The sequence below is a fragment of the Sciurus carolinensis genome, chromosome 8, assembly GCF_902686445.1.
Source record: "Sciurus carolinensis chromosome 8, mSciCar1.2, whole genome shotgun sequence".
In the NCBI taxonomy this organism is placed as follows: Eukaryota; Metazoa; Chordata; class Mammalia; order Rodentia; family Sciuridae; genus Sciurus; species Sciurus carolinensis.
Genome location: NC_062220.1, coordinates 96,378,428 through 96,402,035, shown reverse-complemented (window position 1 = coordinate 96,402,035; position 23,608 = coordinate 96,378,428).

Here is a 23,608-nt window from a genome sequence, read left to right as displayed (position 1 = left end):
TTTCGTCTCATGTATTTTAGAATTTACCTATGTTTCAATGTGTTGCTCCTATGTATACTAAAGTTGGAACTTTCTTTGTTATTTCTTCTTAATTTACACTGTTCAGCACTTACACAGACCCTTATAATCTTACACACACAGTCTTTTCAGTTCTAGGACATTTCCTTCTTTTGTTTTCCCTCCTACTTCCCTTATTCTCTGTGCTGTCTTCCTCTGGAACTGTCTTTGAAACTTCTGAAGATCTATGGCTGCTTCTCTGTGTCTGTCTTCCATATTTTCTGCCACTTGATTTCTTTGGGCTTCATTTAGGGAGAATGCCTTAACTTAATCTTTCAGCTTACTAATTTGGTTTTCAGTTTTGCTCATTTTGCTATTTACCTCACCTCTATTTCTTAATTTAGCAATTAATTTAAAATTTTGTAGATCTTTGTTTGAACCTTTGATCAATATACAAAATTTTCCTGAACATTTCTGTGGGTGAGAAGGAAAGATCTCCATTTATACATTTTCTAAAGTTTCCTTTAGTTCTCTCTGTTAGTTCCATTTACTCTATAACTAGTTCTTCCACTTTTTTAAAAAAAAATTGGAGCCTCTATTTTCTATGATTTTTTTCTAAAATGTATTGCAGTTATGGTTGCATGCTCAGCTTTAAGTGCATCTCCTTGCCAGCTTCCTGTGGACACAGTGCGTTTTTACTGAACTCTTCCCCTTTCACTTATGGAAGGGATGCTGACAGATGGAGTGGCTAGTGACTAGTTTCTTATATGTGAGATTCTCCCCATTCTTCTTGTGTTGTGATAACATAGTACCAACCTGATGCTTAGCAGACTGTTTCTATACTACAGAAATTACTGCTGCCTAATCAAATGGCATGTCATCTCCATGAGTTACTGGTGCTGGATCCCTGAGGAAAGTGGAGTATTATCTCTCAGAATTAACTTCCTGAGGATCCACAGAAAGAAGCAACTATCCATCAGTTCCTAACCCTCATGTATTGCTAATGCTCCTTAGCTTCTGGGCTGCAAATGCATGCATGTGGAGGGTCTTTTCTGTCTTATGCTGCATAAATGAGAAACCCTGAGAAGAGGCATTTGAGGTATAGTTATGTTAGTGTGACTTAAGACAGCCCTCATAGAACTGTTTCTCATAGCTGTGGCTGAAATCAGAGGTAAAGTGCAGGTCTAAAGCAGGTCTAGTAGCATCTGATATAGGACATGAGATAGAAAATTTCAGGAAAAAGATGTTACACTTCTGGATTCATGGTCCCAATTAGATACAGAAGAAGCTTAAAGCAAAGAAAAATCCTCTCTGTCATTACCTGGCTTTGCAAGCACAATAACATGTCCAAATGAGCCTCAGATGACACCAGCTCCCCATAATATTTCAGACCCAATTCAAAGAAACACATTTTGGACAAGATATACAGACTCCGCCCAACCTCTTCTCATTGCCACTTTCTGAACTGGCTGATTTCAGAATCTGCCCAACACTAGCAATTCACAATGTGGCCATGAGGAAGTGGGTCATCAGAAAATAGAAAGTAACAGCACTACTGTCCTAACCTCCATCACTTGTCCTTGAAAGGAGTGTCTGTTCTTAGAAGTCTTCCAGAAGTCTTTTAGTTCTTTACTCCTTGTGGCTTCTAGCACCTTCTCATAAGTACTGACAGATATGGACCTTACCAGACATCTCAGGAAAAAGACTATAACTTTTCACTCACTATTAAATATAATGAATATAATAGTTATTTGTAGCAGGTAAACAGAGGTGCTGGTGAAAAGGGAGAGAGAGAATCAATCATGGGGTCCAGGATAGGTAATAAAACTGCTGGTCAGAGGTTACTGCATTACTATACCGTTGGAGTAGATGAGGAACCAAGAAGAGGGAGATCTCTGGGGGTGAGCACAGGGTCAGAGGGAAGATGATCCTCTAAGAAGTGGAAGGGCAGGAGTTTGTGGTGAGAGTGTGGGACACTGGAATCTATGACTTCTGGAACCTAAACACATTCTTGAGGACTAAATTGAGCCAGACTGGTTCTTGAGCTTAAGGAGAGAAGAATGAAGACCCAAGAAATTTATTTTAACACCGTTAACTTGGTCTTCTTCAATGCCCCAGATCAATTCTGGGGCATAAAGCAATATAGTGGCTACCAACTCACAATTTCAATAATTCCTGTCTCTTTAGAATCTTATCATTTAAGGAAAATCTGGCCAAAAGGGACCATTAATCAGAGGCTGGAAAGTGCCGACTCTACAGAAGAATGGGAAAGTCAATCTGTTAGACATGTCCTGATCACCACTTAGACATAATGTGATTATGAGCCATCACTGGTGGGAATATTTCTAAGGTGCTTGTGCCACAGGAAATATCTATTACATATTTATTTCAATATATTTTAATAAAATGCTATGTGATGGAATAATCTGATACTAGGTGTAATGTTTAAAGATACGTCAAAGAGAGGATGACTTGGCCTAGAGGTTTTGAAACAGTATGGAAAAATGGAAACCTTGGGCTGTTCTCATTAACTACTGTGGATAACCACTGTATTTCTCAATCTGCAAAGTATGCAAATTGTGGAAGATCCACAAAAAGAGTTTTTGGAAAATGGCAACAAGAAAGTAGATAAATGACTTTTTTCTTCCAGAGTAGATTATTGGAGTCATGGTCCCAATTAGATACAGTTTATTTTGGTTTTCCATTGTACCCTGAAATATTATCACCTGCAACGTACACAGAAGCTACAGTATACTGTACTCCATTTCTGTTGTGGTTAGATATCTGTCATCTTTGAAAGCTTCATTAATTTTCCCAAAAAGCAGATGGATCCTGAAAGACTAGAATCTACCTTAGCAATCTTGTGTACTTGGATCACTTTACGGCCTTATTCAGATTTTCCAGCCTCTTCCTATGGGATTGGTACTTTGACCTTAGCGGGGAAAAGAAAAGCTTAAAAACTGAAATAAGATCCATTGCCCATCTAAGCAACTTTTTAATGTATTTTTGAGCTGGTTGGTGAAGTTCAGTAATTAGCATCATAAACACATCATTTTCTTTGCTTTGCTGGTTTAGAGTGTTTATATACTCTAAGGGTAAGTTTTTAAAAAGTCCACCCTGGTACTTAAATTTTCTATCCCATCAGCAAAGTTTAGCTGGATGAAGCCTAAAATATGCCTTCTTGATAGATTGAGTTATGATTCTTATTACTTGATTCTAAACTCTGTCACTCAATCAAGGGCGAATACATTCAGAAAAAAGACACTGCTTGACCAGTCAAATGCAAATGTTTAATAATTCAGAAACACAAGAGAACAGCTTGCTTTGATTTAGCGCACAAACTTCCAGCTGTAAAACCGCCTCAAGCAAAACTGTAAAAGGAGTTTCAGCCAACCTAAATGTTTTTTTAAACCAAGGGAATATAAAAATTAAAAATGAGAGAAATAAGGAATTTTTCAAAAGGAGGATCTCATGAAAACAGAAAGGAGAACAGTGGAACAGAGGAAGGGAATCCAGGTAGAGGGAGGAGGAATGGGAAAGGGGAAGAACTGAGGAATGAAATTGAGCAAATTATGTTATACACATTTATGAGTATGTCATTATGAATCCCACTTTACATATAACTATAATACACCAATTAAAAAATACATAAATAGAAGAGGACAGGGGTTGTAGCTCAGTGGTAGAGCATTTGCCTAGTGCGTGTGAGGCACTGGTTTGATCCTTAGCACCACATAAAAATAAAACTAAATAAATTAAAAAAAGGTCCATTGACAACTAAGAAATGTTTAAAAAAGTACATAAATAGAAGAAATGCCAGTAGAGCAGAGGAAGGGAGTCAGAGGGAGGAAAGAGAAAAGGGAAAAGGGAGGTACTAGGGACTTAAATGGAGCAAATTATGCTATATACATTTATGACAATGTCAAAACGAACCCCACAGTTGTGTATAACTATAATACATAAATAATATAAAAATAATAAAAATAAAAATAAAATTTTAAAAAAGTAAAATACAGTTGTAATCAGTATACCAAACTAATATCTTCACCAAAATGCAAATGTAAAAAGTCATCAAATAAAAATTTTATTCATTTGCTTTCAAGTTATTTTCTTCTGAAATATTAAGGTTTATCAAAACTAATAATCAAATATAAATTGTAACTAATTAAAAATTGAAAAGGCAAGTCATAAGTTCTTGGTACTTTAAGCCATCTCAGGATCACAGAATGATAGACATGCACACTTGGCTTTGAGGAACCCCAACCACTCCTGTGATGACAGGATCTGATCAAAAAGCTGGGGTCAGAATTTGAGATTCCTTGTCCATATTTGTCAACTAAACACACTGTGAATTCTTTTATTATAATTTTTCTCACTCCAGAAATATAGCCTTGCTTTTTTATTTTTCCCAGTGGCCAGGAAGGCAGAATGTCTTCATTTACATATCCTGTTCTCTACCTTGGATCCACTGGGACTAAAATTGGATGTATCTCCATCCACTCAAATTCTGCCCCCAACAATAACTGGATGATGTAGTTTCCATTCCAAAGAAGGGAGATGTTCAATTGAAGAGGCTGTAAAGCAAGTGTTCCTCTGGTTTTCCAATCAGGTATTTTTCCCTGTGGGAAATGCGGCCTGTGAAAGCTGTTGGGCACAGTGAGCACTGAAGCAGACACGTTCTTTCTGAAGGAAAATTGTATCCTCAAACTCATTCAAAAAGGGAGGGAGGGGTTTAGTGATTGTCATGTGGTTCTGTTCTGCTTTATTGCATTTTGTAATGAACTCTCTGGTTGAAAGACTGAGTTCCCATGAAGGGGCACAGCACTCAGGAAAGGAGTTCTCCTTGTTTTTATTTGAAGCATTTTGTAACATGGAAATTGAAATATAACCGCTTACAACTGATGTTTGGATTGCCTATAAGCCATATAAGAATGACCACTGTGCTAGCAGCTTTCCTTCCCTAGCTCCAGCCAAGTGTCCTAAAGATATTGTGTGGAATTCTAATGTAGAGTGTCACTGATTTATGGGGATAAAAAGGTTTTAGAAGACAATGAATGATAAATTCAAATGCAGCTTGGAGTGATGGAAAGTGCCTTAGGTAGATATTTTAGTGTTTCCCTCCCAACTCCAATAATTTACTGAGAGTAAATTATTCTGATCCCTTGATTTAACAGGTGAAAATATTAATGTCAAAGGCAATGATCTTTCTTGTCTGTAAATGAAAAAGTCAAAAGCTTGAATTTGAGGAAATGCAAGTTCTTTTCTATAATTCTTATTGTTCTGGAAGGGGTCTGTCACTGATGTAAAAATATTATTCAGTTGTCTCCATTTTAAAGAGCTCTTAGAAAATAATTTTTCTCAATTCATAGGAAAATTGATCAACATTATACTAACAAAAAAAGGGTTTCTTTGGGTACCAATTAGCTCTAGAATTCAGAGACAAAAATGCATGTGTAATTCTACTTCTGGAAGATGCTGGAGAGTAGGATGTAGGCATATCTCAACTACAGAAGAGAGTAAGCAGACTTCTGATTAGCAATGACAATAATGCAAGTGGGCTCAGAAATGAGACAATGGCTATTTATCATGTGTTGCCATCAATTTTTATTAGTATAGCATTACCACTACCCCAGAGAGCCAGGACAAGGATGGTTTTCGGGAAATGAGAGCCAAAAGTTGGGGACAGGCTGGTTACCAGTTGATGGGAAGTAAGTTGGGATGCATAATTTGTTTCAATTATGATTTGGGGTTATTTGTGGATTTCTCTCTCTTCTGATTAGTTCTGTATATCTATATTACTATATATCCAGAACACATTTGACAATTTGTCAAGGTCATTTCTAAACTGATTGTTTCATGATTTTCAAATCCATGGTCAGCATTTTCTTCATATATATTCTTCATCTCAAATCTCTTCTTAAAGATACAGATGATATTTCCAAGAGAAAGAATATTGATACATAGTATAATTATAAGAGAGACACTAAATTGGAAACTTCATTGGATTGAAAGACAATTGAATGGGGAAGTATCATTTACTATTAAATCACATACATCCCTAACTTTTAGAGGGAAAACTGTAACGATGGCCATTATTTTATTTTAGGAGGGATTTATAGACCATCATCTTGGCACTGAGTTGCTGAGGAAGATTCACGTGGTTCACATTCAAGTCCCTGAAACTAAAACTTGCTGCTTCAGTTTATACAAGATAATTTAATACATACAGAGTAATTCTCCAAATATCAGAAGGATTTTCAACAAGGTCTGTCTTGCCATAAAGGAACATTTTTTCTTTCTTGGATAAAAAAGAATGATGATCCTCGGGCTGGGGAGATAGCTCAGTCAGTAGAGTGCTGGGTTTGATCCCCAGCACCCCCCAAAAAAAAAAAAAAAGAATGATGATCCCTAGGACAGTGAGCTAGAGCGAAATTATTTCACTTTGGAGGTTGGTGAGATTGAAAAATCCCTCCAACTTCAGCTACTCTGGGAATTAAGTGCGAATTTTGTAAACATGGGCTTTATACATAAACTCAATATGTCTCTTAAATTATAAGATTGAAGTCATGGAGGGACCAAGCTTGTGACTGCATACAAGTATTGTAGTTGAAAGTGATACCAAGGAGAATTTTTCCTCCCTATAGAGAAGACTGGCAGACAATGGTGGATGGCAGTGGTGCTTGGAGATCATGAAATCACTCCTCTGTGGCAGTCACCACCTGCTGCACTGACATGTTGTCAGAGACCCACCTGGGTGGCCATGTTCCCTCTGTCTCAACAGTGCCACCATGTGGCACATATTATAAAAAGAATGACTTCCACCAGAGACTGCAGGATTTCAGGTTCTCTGTCAGGATGATATGAACAAATTATATTCCATGCTTTTATAATTTTATCAGAATGAATTCTAATATTATATATAACCAAAAAGAATTAATAAGAATAAAAAATAAAATAAAAGGAAGAAAGAAGCATCTCTGGGCATTTTAGAGTTCTCATAGGAAGGAGAATCCTGTGAAGAAAAAGGAAAGGATGACTGCAATCCAAATGCACCACGTTACTATCTGAGAGGGAAATTTTTAAAAAATAGAGAAGACAAAGGAACACTCTTCTATCTCCATTCTTCAGTAATTATCTCTTTACTCAACAGAGAAAATCCAGATCAATCAATTTGAGCTCAGAAAACTTGGTATGGATGGCAAAGCAAACCAAACTGTAACTCTATATTTATCACCAAATAATCTCTCTCCGGTAAAGTCATTCAAGTAGAAGCTAAAAGCTTGAGTTTTTACTCAGACCCACCTGGAGTTAAACCCAGTTCTGCCATTTACTATCTATAACCTTGGAAAAACTATTAAACTCTAGGCTTCACTTTCTTACCTGTTGGATGGAAAGGAAACAACACACATCATATACTGATTTGGAGACTCTAATTTATTAATGCACAAAAAGTATGAATTTCAGTGTTGGACCCAGTAAACTTACATTTGCAGGAAGCTATTACATTTTTACCTTTCTATAATGTCTTGCCTGTTATTTGCTCTTAGGTCCTCCCTGACTTTCTTTAATTCAGTCTCATTTATAAGCTGATGATCAGATCTTGATTTTTGTGTTATTTCTTCCGTTTTAGTTTCATATTCTACATTTCTGAAATACATATTTTTATGTGTTTTTTAATGAATAGTCATGACTTAAAATCATCTGGTTAGACTGTAATGCAAGGCTCAAGAAGAAAAGGGCCTCTAGGGACCAGAAAGGATTGTAAGAGAAAAATAAGCAGTACCTGATATGAATAGTGCTTGATCCCTTTAAAGGAGTAGCCTGAGAGTCTTGGCTGATGGTTGACAGGTGAAGACTATGTTTTCATATCTGATATTTTTCAAGAAAAGCAAGAAATACCATTTTAAGGGATTGAGAACATAGTCCAGTGGTAAAGCACTTGGCTAGTGAGCATGAGACCCTAGGTTCAATATCCATGACTGAGACAAAAACAAAAACAAAAGCCACAGTTTTATAATGTAGAATTCTCTAGTTTTGAATATCATCTAGTAATCCAAATTTTTGAAAAAATGGTTAGCTGATTAAAACATATTTGTGGGCCAGATCCAGGCCATGCCAATTTGCAACTTCTGCATCGTTTTCTAGAGTGGATGAAACTTTGGATGAGTGCCACCTAGTGGTAAGAATTATAATTAAGAGACAATAAGTGAAATGCTGCTTTCCAATGAATGATTAAAATGCCAAGGATTAAATGGTCAATGGTATCTTCTAATAATTTCCAAAATAATTAGTCATAAATGCTAGTGAGGTCTGTTAGTTTTCAAAACTTCACTAAGCAATAGCAGTGGTACTTTATTTCACTGTCATGATAAAAGTGGCCGCAGAAGGGCTGCTCCAGTTGCGTAGCTGTAAGATCTTTTATGTTCCATCCTGCAGTTTCTGGGGATCTGCTTTCTTAAACTCTGTATCATCTACTTACTGGGAACGACTTGTCCAAGGCTATGTCCACATTTTTCCCTTTTGTAGAACTGAGGCAAGTTGAAAGTGAGAGAAAAGGAAAGGTATTATGATGCGAATACGGGTGAGGACATAAAACATGTGATGCCTGTTGTTTTAAATTTTTTAAAAAATTTTATTTGTTCTAATTAGTTTTACATGACAGTAGAATGCATTTATACATTTTCATAGCTCATGCATAATAGAGTGTAATCTCTCATTTTTCTGATTATACATATTGCGGGATCACATTGGTCATGCAGTCATACATGTACATGAGGTAATAATGTCTGTTTCACTCTACTATCATTCCTTCCCCCATACCCTTTCCCCTCCCTTCACTCCCCTCTACATAATATAAAGGAACTCTGTTCTTCCCTATCCTCCTCCTTATTGTATGATGCCTGTTTTTAAAATAAATTGTTAGAGCACAGCCACACTCATTTATTCACATACTGTTTCTGGATGCTTTCTTACTACTATAACAGAGTTGAGTAGTTGTGATAGCGATGACAAAGCTTAAAATAATAACCATCTGACCTTTTACAGAAAAAAATTGCCAACTTCTGTAATTGGACTTTTTATTCATCATTATATGCAGAACATGTAGTTTGCTATCCTTTTGTTTGTAATATATTGGCATATTCATATTTTAAGAGTGTATCTTAAGAAGGGGGTTCATTTATTTAATTGAACTGCCATTTTTATTTGATTGGCAAATTCACTTATACCGATGTATTCTGGTTTACTTTTGCCATCCTATTTTGTGACTTGTATTTATTATATTTTTACCCTTCAATCCTTTCAAAGTTTTAGTAGGTTATCTTTTATAAAAACTTATATTGCCTAATAACATCTGAAAGTTTGATAGTATATCTCTTTTCTTTGAATAAATAGTCTTAAAAATTTTACAGACACACAGGACTTTGGAAAGTTCAGTATTAATTAATAACTTCATCCCTCACCTGAAAAGTACAAATTCTTAGAAGACTTGAGATGCAATATTGCTTTGGGTCTAAGTGGTACTTTTACTTTATTTTCAGTTCTGACTTATTTTGGAGTCATGAAACAAGTTGAAAATAATAAGTATAATATAGTTAATTTTTGTTTATATTTACTGTTTACTATTTATATAATCATTTATTTGTTTATTCTTACCACTTCTTTTATTTACCACTGTTTCTAGTTCTTTATTCTTATTTTAGGTTTTACTTTCTTTTTCTGGAAGCATATTTTTTTAAGAACTATTCCTATGGACATTTACTATACGTGAAATTGGAATTTCAGAAGGACAGGAGTGAGAGGTTGGGTAAGAAACAATATTTCAAGAAATAATCTTTCAAAAATTTTTGAAATATTAACAAAAATAGTAAATTTATTTAAGAAAGGTACAAAGCCTTAGCAGGGTAAATATAGTGCAAATCATATTTTGGCACATCTAAGTCAAACTGATTGAGATCAAAGACAATAATAAAATACCAAAAATGTACATTACCTTCAGCACAAGAAGACAATTTCCCAAAAGAAATCATGGAAGCCAGAAAATAATGACTTCTTTAATAATAAAATTAACTGCTGATTTAGAATTTTCTACTGTCAAAATATATTGCAAAAATTGAAAGTGAAAAAATATTTCCAGATGAACAAAAATCTGACAGGATTCATTACTGACAGATATTGCAATAGATACCATAGAGTTCTTCAGGCAGAAAGAAAGGGATCCCAGAAAGCAACAAAGATTTACAGAAAGAAAATAAAATCAGTGATGTTGGTAAATACATAAATAAATCTAAAATAATATTAACTATAAAAAATAACATTTTGTGGTTTTAAAATAAACAAGGAATTAAAGTACATGACAACAATAACAGAAAAAGCAAATAGGTTTACTAGAAGTTTAAAAAACCATAACATATTCTCACCGCCTGTAAAGTGGAAAAGTGGAAATTAATATTATACAAGCTAAAAACAAGTCAAAGGTGCAAAGGTATATGTGGCAATCCCTAGGGCAGCAACAATACTATATATATGTTTAATTTATATCAAATTAATACATATGTATATATGTATATCAAGTTAATAGAGGGAAAATTGTAATACTTGATCAATGAAACATAAAAAAGCAATACAACTTGAAAACAAATAGTAGCTATAAGAGCTATTATGTTAATCATTATCAGTAATTCTGTAATAACCATACTAAATATTGAAATTAAAATCAACGTTCATCAGATTGACTAAGCAAAGAACCCAAACTATATGCATCTTACAAGAAACAAATTTTAAATACAAAAACACACAATAGAATCACCTTAGCAGGATGGAATAAGGCATTCTATATGTAGCTCTAATAATGACAGAGAGGAATGACTTTAAGATAAGGAATTACTAGTATTAGAGAGGGACATTTTATTGTGGTAAAGGGATAAGTCTACAAGGAAGATAGTCAAAATTTGTGTATCTCTAATAACAACTTTAGAAGTAAAAATTAATACAGGAAAAAATTCATAATTAGAGTAGGGAACTTAAAGACACCTCTTTAAATAACCAAGAGACCAACCTTAAAAAATAAGTAAACATATAGATATCTGAACACATGATTGTATTGACTAAATCCCAACACCATGGTGCATGCCAGTAATTTCAGCAACTCAAGGGATATAAATTGGCCAGGCATGGTGATGCATGTCTGTAATCCCAGCGACTTGGGAAGCTGAGACGTGAGGATGTCGAGTTTGAAGCCAGCCTCAGCAATGGCCAGGTGCTAAGCAACTCAGTAAGACCCTGTCTCTAAATAAAATGCAAGATAGGGCTGGGGATATGTCTCAGTGGTTGAGTACCCCTGAGTTCAATCCCTGGTACTGAAAAAAAAGGGGGGGGGATGTAAATTATACAATATTTTCAACTAAATAATAATAGAAATATCCAATTATCTGTATCAAGTTCAAGAATGTAGAAAGTGAACACCTAATTAAGCCCACTTTTTCTTAAATAAACAAACCACCAGTTAGTTCCCTGAAAGTACTCAAACGATTGGTAAGCTTTGTCAAGACTGATCAAGAGAAAATGAAGAAATTATTGTAATTATTCTTAGGGTGTGGATATTAAATGTCCATAATTTAAGGTCCATATGCTGAAGTCTTGGTTGTCAGCCTCTGACTCTTTTGAGAGGCAGTGGAACCTTTTGGAGGTAGGGTCTAGTGGAAGAATATGTCACTGGTAGCATGCCCTTAAAGGGAATAGTGGGACTCTGACCTCTTCTCTTTGTTTCCTGGCTGCCATGAGGTGACAGCCTCCTTCAACACATTGTCCTGCTATGATGCACTGTGCTGCCATAGGCCCAAAGCAATGTGTACAGGAAACTATTGGACTGCAACCATGAGCCAAAGAAACTTTTCCTCCTTTAAGTTACTTCTCTTAGGTATTTTTGTCACAGTAATGAAAAGTTAACTAACATAGCTATAAATATCAAGAAAGAAAAGTGAAAAAGATTCTAACAAAAACCAGCTTTTGTATACTTATCTCCCTTCAATTAGCATTTCCCTCTTATTGTTGCTTTATAAGTCATGGTTAAAAATAGAACATTTCTTCTGAACATGTACTTCAAGATTGTTTTGACTATCTTTGAATCTTTGCATTTTCTAAAATTTTTGAAACAACTTGTAGATCTTCACAAATTAAATCTCAATATATTGTGAGACAATGCAAGAATTGTCAGAAGTAAAATAGTTAGATTATGAAAGGTTAACACACAGGTATGGATGAATTGGGTGGTAACTACTGGCAGGTAGAGTGTGGATGGAGAAGGTAGGTCACTGAGGGTGTGCCTTTGGGATTTATATTGTTGTCATGTCCTGAGCTGCCTTTCTCCACCACACACTTCTGCCATGATGTTTTGCCTCACGTTAGGCCTAGCGCTACAGAGTCAACCAACCATGGACTGGACCTTTGAAAACATGAGCCAAAATAAACTTTTCCTCCTAAATAAATAAATAAATAAATAAATAAATAAATCTTACTATATTGATTGAGAACATGTGCATATATGGAACAATTTGGGAAGAAATAATAAATCTATAGTCTTGAGTCTTCCAATCCATTAATGTGGTATAACCTCAATTTATTTAGGTTTTCTTTAGTTTTTCTAAATGATTGCTCATAGTTTTCTCTGCAGAGATATCATACATCATTCTGCCTATTTTCTAATTTGGTATTTTAAATTATATGTTTTCAAAAATTTGATATTTGTTGCTGGCATATGGGTGCAAATTTTTAAAATAAGAATATTTAGAAAAACATTTTGTTGGCAGTGTGGAAAAAAGATTAGAAGATGAGCAAGCTTGGGAAACAAAAAAATTTAGTAGACTTTCACATAACACAAATGACAGTTAATTGTAGCCTAAAATGAAATTGTGATGATGGAAAAGAGAGATAAAAGAGAGTTATTCAAATCTTGTTGGGGAAAGAGTTAGTGATTATTTCAACATCTGGGGGGATTATAGTATTATTCACAAAGGTGGATGAAGGAAAATTGGAGCTTGAATGGGGAGAAAGATGCCAAAATCTGAACTCATTGAATTCAAGATGTTTGTGGAACATCTAGGTAAGTAGTCCAGTAAGTAGTTAGATTTAATAGGGATATGAAGTTCAGGACAGGGAACTTGGCTCGGTTATTATTTTAAATGATAGATAAAGACATAGAAGTTCAAGGAATCACCTAAAAAGCATTTAAAAAGAAAAAGAAGTTATCGGATATAATACTGTGAATATATAATATCTAAAAAGATGGGCAGAGCTAGGCATGGTGGAACTCGCCTATAATCCCAACAACTCAGGAGGCTGAGGCAGGAAAACTGAATGTTCAAAAGCCTGTCTCAACAATTTAGTGAGTTCCTAAACAACTTAGAGAGACCCTGTCTCAAAATAAAAAAATGAAAAGGCCTGGGAATGTGACTCAGTGATTAAGCTTTCCTGGTTTCAATGCCCAGTACAAAAAAAAAAAAAAAAAAAAAGTTAAAAGAAGGGCAGATAAATCTGAGCAGGTGATAAAGGGGTTGGGTTTTAAAAGTACAAAATTTTAGAAACAGAAACAGAAGCTAAAAGAAATGAATAATCAATGTCAAACACCACAGAAATCAAGTTACCAAAGAGTTGAAAACAATGAAAATATTTTGAGTTTAACATAAAGAAGTTTGATGACCTGGCAGAAACATTTCTAGTGTTTCTGGGGAGTTCAAGTTACAGATTCCCAGGCTACTTTACAAGCTACTGTGAACAACACTTTCAGAGAACTTCACTGTGAAAAGGAGAGGAAAGATTAAATAAAACCAAGGGAAGAAAATGTTAAGAATATTTACTTTTACCGTATGAGATGTAAACATAAACAAAACGAAACAAAGACCAGACAGTTCACTGGTTCTCAAAATTTAGTTTGAGTGAGTCTTATCAGGAATACTTGAAGGAAATTACCACCTTCTGATCTAGGGAGTTGCTGACTTAATAGATTTGAGGTGAGACAATGAAATCTGTTTTTAAATCAAGTACCCAGGTACATTTGGTGTAGGTTTTATAAAGACTACAATTTTAGAGATACTGTAGTAATGGACAAGTAAATAAAATTAAGACTGAAGAACATGATCTATAGAGGTATGAGGAGTGAGGTCCAAGGAATGGGTGGCAGAAGAAATATGATAAATGAAGAATGGACAGGTAAAACGGAAGAGTCTCAAATAAGCGCAGTGCAGTAGCACATGCCTGTAATCCCTGTGACTCGGGAGGCTGAGGCAGGAGAATCACAAGTTGAAAGCCAGTCTCAAAAACTTAGGGAGGCCCTAAGCAACTTAGTCAGACCCTGTCCCAAAATAAAAAATTAAAAGGACTGAGGATGTGGCTCAGTAGTTAAGCCCCCTTGGGTTCAATCCCCAATACCAACAAATAGGATCTAAGATAAAACAAATATAATAGCTTCCTCTGCTATGAGAGAAAACCAGGAGCAAAGCAGACTATGGACAAAATTATGCTTGCAGTAAGCACACAAAAGTGACTGAGATAGGTTCTGAAGGTTTCTTCAATTCTCTGTAAGCAATTAAGTAATTTACTAAGTATTATGGGCAAAATTGAGGAGTGGGCATGTGAAGAAATAATTTAAAAATGGCCACCTTAGGAAATGGGGGAGAATTATCTTATAGACATGACAGCACTGCTGGATAGCTAATGTCCAGGAAAAATTAAATACCATTAATTGGCAGTGATGATGATCTAGAAAGCTGTGCATCCCTCCTCTCTGCCTTCTCATCAGTGCTTATGTACTGGGTATTGGATGATGCTAAAGTTGGTTCTTGTAATAGCACAGGAGAACAAGAGGGTAGGCTCATTATACCAGTTATTGTTTCAGCTCCAAATCCATTCTTCTTGCCTTGCTTTGTGATGCTGCAACTGGACCCTGCAAACACTTCTCTTAGCTGTCATGCACAGTGTCTTGTCAGGAGAGAGTGCTGCAGAGACACTGCAAGAAGAGGGGGGCTTCTCTTTCTCATGGGGTGCAGCTGCCCCTGATGCCTTCCTGACCTGGGGCAGTGTGGTAGTCAGCTTTTCACCACTATAAAATAACACCTAAAAAAAATCAATGTAAAGGAGGAAAGATTTATTTTGGCTCATGGTTTTATTGGCTTCAGTTCGTGGTTGATTTGCACCATTATTTCTGGGCTTATGGTAAGGCAGGGCATCATGGTGGAAGGGTTTGGTGGAGCAAAGCGCCTTACTTCATGGCCATCAGAAAGTGAAGAGAGGAGTCCTGGGACAAAATACAATTTCCAAGGCCAAGCCTCCAAGGACCCACTCCCTTCCATGAGGTCCCATCTTTTACAATTTCCCCCACCTCTCAATAGTCCATTCAAACTATGAATCCATCAGTGGATTCACACTAACAAAGTTAAAGCCTCAGGATCCAGTCATTTCCTAGAAACCTCATCTCTGAACATTGCTACATTGGTGACCAAGCCTTTAACACATCAGCTTTTGGGGGACTCTCAAAAGGAGCCCTACAGCTTCCCTATAGGTGTGCTGAATATCAGTGATGCAGTCTCCAGGTGTCTCACTGCTACCCGAGGGAGCAGGAAACCACTGGCAAGCCTAGTCTGTCTTAGGGGTGGAGCAGGGTGCTCATTGTCTTCCAAGTTTTTCCTTTCTTAAGTTGGTGATTGCTTCTTACATCTGCTGTTCTTTTGATTTCTCAGTATTTCCCTTTGTAGTTAATACCCTGCTACTCATCAATAGTTCTTTATGTTCAAATTTCCCTGTTTCCCATAAAGTGTGATTCCTGCCTTCTTGCTGCTCCCTGAGTGATTATACTGAGAATATTTTCTTTGCAAATACGAATTTGAAGTCTACCTTCACAGAAGGTTGAATGATGAAATAAGGTACTTAAAGGTATGATGAGCAAAATGTTTTATAAACAAGATTAATTTTCTTTACACACTCGGTGACAAAGATTGGTTTATCAGAGTGTAAAGAAGGATGACTTAAAAAGAAAGACACTGGGCTGGGGAGATAGCTCAGCTGGTAGAGTGCTTACCTTGTAAGCACAAGGCCCTGAGTTCGATCCCCAGTACCGCAAAAAAAAAAAAAAAAAAAAAAAAAAAAAAGAAAGACACTAAAGGGAACTATTGAATGTTCACACAAGAGATTTGGAGTCAGTCCCATAGTGCACACCTGTAATTCCAGCTACTCAGGAGAATGAGGTAGGAGGATTATAAGTTTGAGATCACACTGGGCAACTTACTGAGATCTTGTCTGTTATGGTTTAGAAATGAGGCATCCCCAAAAACTCATGGGTGAGACAATGCAAGGAAGTTTAGGAATGAAATGAAATGATTAGATTATGAGAGTCTTAACCCTCATGCATTAATCCGCTTGAATGGATTAATTAGAAGGCAACTATATACAGGTAGGGTGTGGCTGGAGGAAGTGAGTCACTGGCAGTGCGCCTTTGGGTTTTACATAGTGAGTGGATTTTACATAGTGAGTGACTCTCTGTTTTTCCTGGTGGCCATGTCCTGAGCTACTTTCCTCTTCCATTCTCTTCTACCTTGATGGTCTGCCTCACCTTGGGCCCAGAGGTATGGAGTTATGGATTGAGATCTTGAAATGATGAGCCAAATAAACTTTTCCTCCTCTAATTTTTCTTGTCAAGTCTTTTGATCATAATGAAAAAGCTGACTAAAACACTGTCTCAAAATTTAAAAAATAGGAAGGATTGGGGATGTAGTTCAGTGATAGAGTGCCATTGGGTTCATGTCCCAGTACCACAAAGCAATTTGGAGAACAATCATTGTAGCAAATAATTTTGTGAAACAAAATGGATTGTTTTGCATGTACTTTCTTTCCAAATTAATACTGAGACGTCGTCGACAGTGATTTACCACTTTTCCAACATGCTTAAAAACTCACAGAATCTCTAAGATGTTTGAAAAATCACATGTAACTAGTTTGATCTTACATGTTAATTAGCTATAGATTTCTGTTATGCCACAGCATTAATTTTGAGTATAGTGTTTGTGGAGCAAATACACCTATACTTGTAATTCCTGGCTACTATATGAGAGAAATATTCCCATTTAAAGAAAAAATATTTAAGTAACTTGTTATTCTATTATTAGAAAAGAAAAAGGAAAGTTTCATGCTGTGTTAATGTGCATTATTAGCATTTTGCTGGCCATAGGTAAAACATTCATTTAACAAACATTGACCCATTGTCTTTGAATGATATACAGGTCACCATTATGTAGCAGGGATACAGAGGTGCATATGTCATGATCTCTGCCCTGGAGAAAAATCTAAGGTAAAACAAATATCTTTCTCTCACTTACTCTAAAATGCACACTTTTTCATATTTAATGCTTAAAATTAGCAGCTGTAAGCTACACTAACCCACAAGCTCACATCACTTCTAGTTACTGTCAGTTAGGCTGCTGTCATTATGTAGTTGTCACACATTGTCTACCATGAGTGAACATGAGCATGGAAACTCACATTGTCAGTTGGGGAGAATAACTCATTTGCAAAGAACAGGAAACAAAAAAGGTGTTTCTCTGACTAGACAGAAACTCTTCCAGGGATCACAGGAGAGAGAAATCTAGGTGGTCTTATCTAAAAGCCATCTGAAATTGATGGATAGGACCCTGACTTTACCTATCAAGTATGCTATTTCTTGTTTCATTTTGTAAAGACACATTAGAAGAATTGAGGAAAAACTCAGCAATAAGTATAGTGATTTTGTTGTTATTCTTGATAGTATGACAGGGCAATTGAACCTCTCAATGTTTTAGTCAACAAATAGTTTGTCTCACTTTAATTGCTTGAGTACATTTCATTGATCTCTTCCGGTAGGTTTCTTAATGCCAGTACCAAAATTTGAAGCAAAGAGGTGTGACTTGGAAGAGTATCCTGGATATGAGAATGAAACACTGTTTAAAATACAGAATATAGTACCAAGTCTCATCAACACCACTCATTCATAGGAGTTGAACTCTGAAAGGGAAAAAGTTTTAGGAATGGTAAAGAAACATATTGGTCTATTTTCATTACCATAATTTAACACCTGAAGCTGGGTGCTTATAATGAAAAGAGGTTTATTTAGCTTATAGTTTTGAAGGCTGAGTCCTAGATTGGGCAGCCCCATTGGTTTAGCCTCTGGTGAGGGCCTAACAACAGATAGCATAACAGTAGGAGCATGTGCAGGACGGAGAGATCACATTGCAAGACAAGGAGCCAAAGAGTGACTATGATCCCACAATCCCTCTGAGGGAAGGCCCCCAGTTAACCTAAAGACTTCCCACTAGGTTATACCTCTTAAAGGTCTCATCACCTCACACATTGCCACACTGGGGAGAAAGCTTCCAACCCACCAACTCTTGTGTAAGATGAGCTTGAACCCTATCCAAATCATGGCAGTAACATATTTTTACTTGCACTTCTTTTTTAACTATAAGCATGAGAGTTGCATATGCTAAGAATCTAGGTCCAAATATATCTAAAAGAGCTCTTTCAATAGATGTAAAATGTGATATGATTTATTTGGTGACTTTTTGCTTAATGGCATAAAAAAACAGTATGTTTTATAACTGATAACATCATAGATCAAATAAAATGAGATACCTTAAATTTGACACATAAAGTGATGGCATAATAAATATGAAGGGATTCTTCTTCACTAGGGAGTTGGAGCTTGCTACAGTGTGCTTCCAAACTTCAGCCATATTTTAACTTTTTTCAAAGGAATAGGTAAGTAATTTATCAAACACTAAGCAGTAGATCCCCTTATTTCCAACCTCCCATTTCTTGGATTGTATGATTCCTACACACATGGTCTTAGATGCAGAGTCGCAAGACTGAGAATCTAGGGCGACTACGATACTAATATTCTGTAACTGTTGGTCAGTTTGTCACACTTCCATGCAATGCTTTGAAGTCCAGCTTTTGTCCAAGTCTGTCCCATTGAGCAGTAGCACCAACTGGGAGGGAGAGAGTCTGCTTTGTAAACTATATCACATGAATGGCATTATATCTGTTCATAATTATGTAGCTCTCCCTCTCTAAAGTGGCAGCAGGAAGATCTGAATGATACTTCAAGCTATCAATGACATAGTGTATACTCTATATTTGCAGGACAGGCTGTATAGCAGACCAGTTCCTTTGGAACCAATAATATTGCTATCCTAGAAGAAAAGCTCAGGGCATAAACCTAACAGTTTTGGTTTCCTACAGTCCCAACCTAATATTTTATTCTTCTGTCCTTGCTTATTTTATCCTCCTTAGGTTCACACAGAGTTTAAATTTATTCCCCACCCAAAATCCCACAGGAATCAAGCAAATGTGTTTTGATGAATTTCTGTAGTTTCCTTTCAGAACCAGATGTTGGACAGCAGCCATCTTAGTGAAAACACTAGACTAAAAGAGGAAGGAAATCTGAAGAAGAAATCAGTTGGAAAAAATGTTCAGCATATCCATAAATAAGAAATTTAATTTACATATGAGATATTAATTCCTCCAAGATCTGAAATGTATTATCACTGGAAGCAACATGGACTTCTACCCACCAAATTTGACCTGGCTTTGGTCATTGCTGAGGGCCCATTGTGCCAGCACCTCAGACTAATGCCAAGTCCCTACTGTGTACCCTTTCCGAGGTGGACTATGCATTGGAGAAAAGGAAATATTTAGATTAGTGGACACTGGCTCTGAATTGAAACTCATTCCAGGAGACGCAATAGTCATTTGGCTCCAGGTAGAGGAGAAGCTTGTGGAGGAGAGGTGACCAGTGAAGGTGTAGCTCAGATCCTCTTTACAATGGGCCCCATGCATCTCTTTCATACATCCTGTGGTTATTTTCACAGTTCTGGGATGCATAATTTGAATAGACATCCTCAACTGGCAGAATCCCCAGCAATTCCACATTTTAGTGGCACCAGAATTGCCTGGAGGGCTTGTTCAAGGACAGATTGGGCTGTTTTTGAATCACTAGGCCAGGAGTGTGATTCCCAAATTTGTAATTCTAACAAGTTCCCAAATAATGTTGATGTTGCTAGTACAGCTGTCACTTTCTTGGAACTACTATTTTAAGCCAAAGAACCAATTAAATATTTTAATTTTGTATTTATTTCTTACCATAAGTATCTGAGACTATGGGTGCTATTGTTGGGAGGAAAGGGGTTGTGGGAAGATAGATGCATCAGTAGAAATATATAGTCAATATTAGTGATAAGATGATTTGAGCATCTAGAGACACAAGTCTACACAATCCATGAATTAAGCTTTAAGTTCTCTTGTTAAGAGAGTCATTAATTTGAAATAAATGCAACTTCTTTCATCTGTTGCATTCTCTTCTGCAACATTCTTTCATCTCTTCTGAAAGCAGATGAATTAGGAATGGAAATTTTAAAAACAGTAAATCGTAAAATATTTTCAATTATAGTTTGAGAAGAAACTATATATTAGTATTCTAGGGTTTCCAGAACAAATCACCACAAGCTGCATGGCTTAAAGTAACAGAAACGTATTCTCTCACGGTTATGCATGCCAGAAGACTGCAGTCGATGTGTCAGCAGGGCCACACTCCTCCTCAGGGTCCTAGGGGAGAATCCCTGCCTCCTTTACCTTCTTGTAGCTCTAGACTTTCTGAATTTGTGGCAGTCTAACTCTAAAATTGACCTTTATTTTCACATAGCCTTCTTCAATCTGTGTGTCTGTGTCTTCCCCACTTTTTATAAGGACAATTTTCAATAAGGTGAGAGCCCACTAAGTTAATCCATAATGATCTAGCTCTTTACTTATCTATAGCTGCAAACACTCTTTTTCCAAATAAAGTCACATTTATGGGTATGTGGTAAGGATATAAAATTTTAGGGGCAATTATTTAACTCACTACCAACTATAATTCATCTCATATGAGAAAATAAAAGAACCCTTTCCATCTGGTTTAGTACTCACAAGACTTATGTATTTAAAATTTCAAGAAACACAGAGCGGGATATACTTTTGTAGTCAAATTTCTATGCAGCTATCCAAAGAAAGGACAATGGCAGTGACTTTCTTACCATAATTTTTTTGGAGATACTTTTCTTAATTGGTTATTTATTTTCTTGTTGTTGAGTTGTATACGTTCTTTATATATATATTTTGGATTTTACTCCTCTGTTTCATGTATGCTTTGCAAATATTTTCTCCCATTCTGTGGGTTGCCTGTTCATTTTGTGTTTGGTTTCCTTTGCTGTGCAGGAACCTTTTAGGTTGGTGTGTCTTCCTTGTTTATTTTTGTTTTTGTTCACTGTGCTTTGATGTCATGTTCAAAACTTCATCGCTAAGACCAATGTCTTGAACCTCCCCTACATATTTTCTTCTAGATGTTTTACAATTTTGGGTCTTAATTTAAATCATTAATCTATTTAAAGGAAAGCCATCTTCAAAATGTAGTTTGGTAAATTTATTAAACAAGAAGATGACTGAAGTCTTCACCAAGCAAAAACAATAAACACTGTGGAGAAGAGGGAATTTTCTTTGTAGAGTCACCACACACAGTACTTGAACTTCAAGTGTTTTCGTCTTGATTTTTTGTTTTGTTTTTATTTTTTGTTTTTGGCACAGGAAATTGAATCCCAAGGTCATTTTACCACTGAGCTACACCGGAGTAATTTTTGAGATAGGCTCTTGCTAAGTTGTTGAGTATCTACCTAAGTTGCTGAGACTGGCCTCAAACTTGTAATCTTCCTACCTCAGACTCTTTGGGTGCTGGAATTACAGGTGTGTGCCACCAAACCCAACTAAAATTTCCAAATTTTAACAGCAAAAGAGTATAAGTATATAAAGAAGCAGGAAGTTATGGTCTATCAGAGGAAAAAGAGATATGGGTTAAATTTGTCAATTAAAAAGCAGGGATTGACAGAATACATTTTTTTAAAAAATCCTTTGTAAATGGAGACTAACTATATGCAGTCTATAAGAGACATATTTTATATCCAAATACACAAGTCGAAAAGTGAAAAGATGTAAGAACAAGTTTCATAAAAATAGTACCAAGAGAAATCTGAGGTAGTTATGCCAATATCAGAAAAAAACTTTAAGTAAAAAATTGTTATAAGACAAATAATGATATTAAAATTCAGAAAATGACAATTTGTTGAGAAGACATGATAATTATGGTCATTTATGCACTAAATAATAGAGTTCCCAAACATGAAGTTATAAATAGATAGTGCTACATTATTGGTTGGATATTCTATTGCCCCAGTTTCAATAGTGAACAGAAATAGTGGCTAGAAAGGCAAAAATTATCAGAATTGACTCAAGAATAGAGAACTACAAAATATGAATAGACCAAAAGCAGGTAAAGAGATTGAATAAATTTTTTCTAACAAAGAAAAATTCAGGGCAAGATGGCCTCACAGATGAATTCTACCAGACATTTAATGAAAAATTAATACCTGTATTTTTCAAATAATAAAACAGAAACAAACATTTCCTAATTGTTCATATGAGGCCAACATTATCATAATATCAAATTTAGACAAATACACTGCAAATAAAATAATAGACCACTGACCCTTATGAAAACAGACACCCAAATCAGGTATAGATACCAAACTGCACTAGCAATTTGAAAATGAATAGCATATTGAGAGGTTTATATATTGTGTCAAAGTGGGATCACCCCAGGAACACAAGGACATTTCAACATAAAAGGATTAATCATGTGATATATATCATATGAATATGAGAAAGTAAAAAATACATGATCATCTCAATGCAGAAGAAATATTTGACAAAATTCAACACACTTTCTTGAGAACAAATTTCATAAAATACAAATGGCAGGGAACTTCCTTAACATGGTAAAGGGCATTTATGAAAATATAGTAATATAAAAGATGGTGAGGGACTGAAAATTTTCCCTTAAGATCAGGAACAAGACAAGGAAGAGGGCTTTCACCACTGCTTTTAAACGTCATACCGTTCCAACCAGAGAAATAGGTAAGACAAAGAAATAAAAGGCATCTAAATTGGAAAAGAAGAAATATAATTATCTCACTTTGCAGATGATATGATCCTATATAGAAAAATCCTAAAGAATCTACAAGAAAACCATTAAAGTTGATTAAGTATTTGCCAAAATGGTAGGCTACATGATCAACACACAAAACAATTGTGTTTCTATACACAATAAACAATATGAAGAAGACATTAAGAAAAATAATTCCATTTACAGTAGGATCCAGAAGAATAAAATACTTAGAGATATACTTAAACAAGAAAGTAAAATATTTAAATGCTGAATGTTATAGAATATTGCCAAAATAAGTGAAAGAATACCTTAATAAACTGAAAGGCATCCCTTATTCATGTATTGAGAGACTTAGTATTGTTAAGATGGCAGTAATACCCAAAGCTACCTACAAATTCAATACCACCCCTATCCAAATTCCAATATTCTTTTTTGCAGAAATAGAAAAGCTAATCCTTGAATTAATATGTAATTTTTGAGGGCATTGAATAGGTAAGATGATACTTAAAAAGAACACAGTTTAAGGAATAATACTTTCCAATTTCAAAACTTAAAAAACTA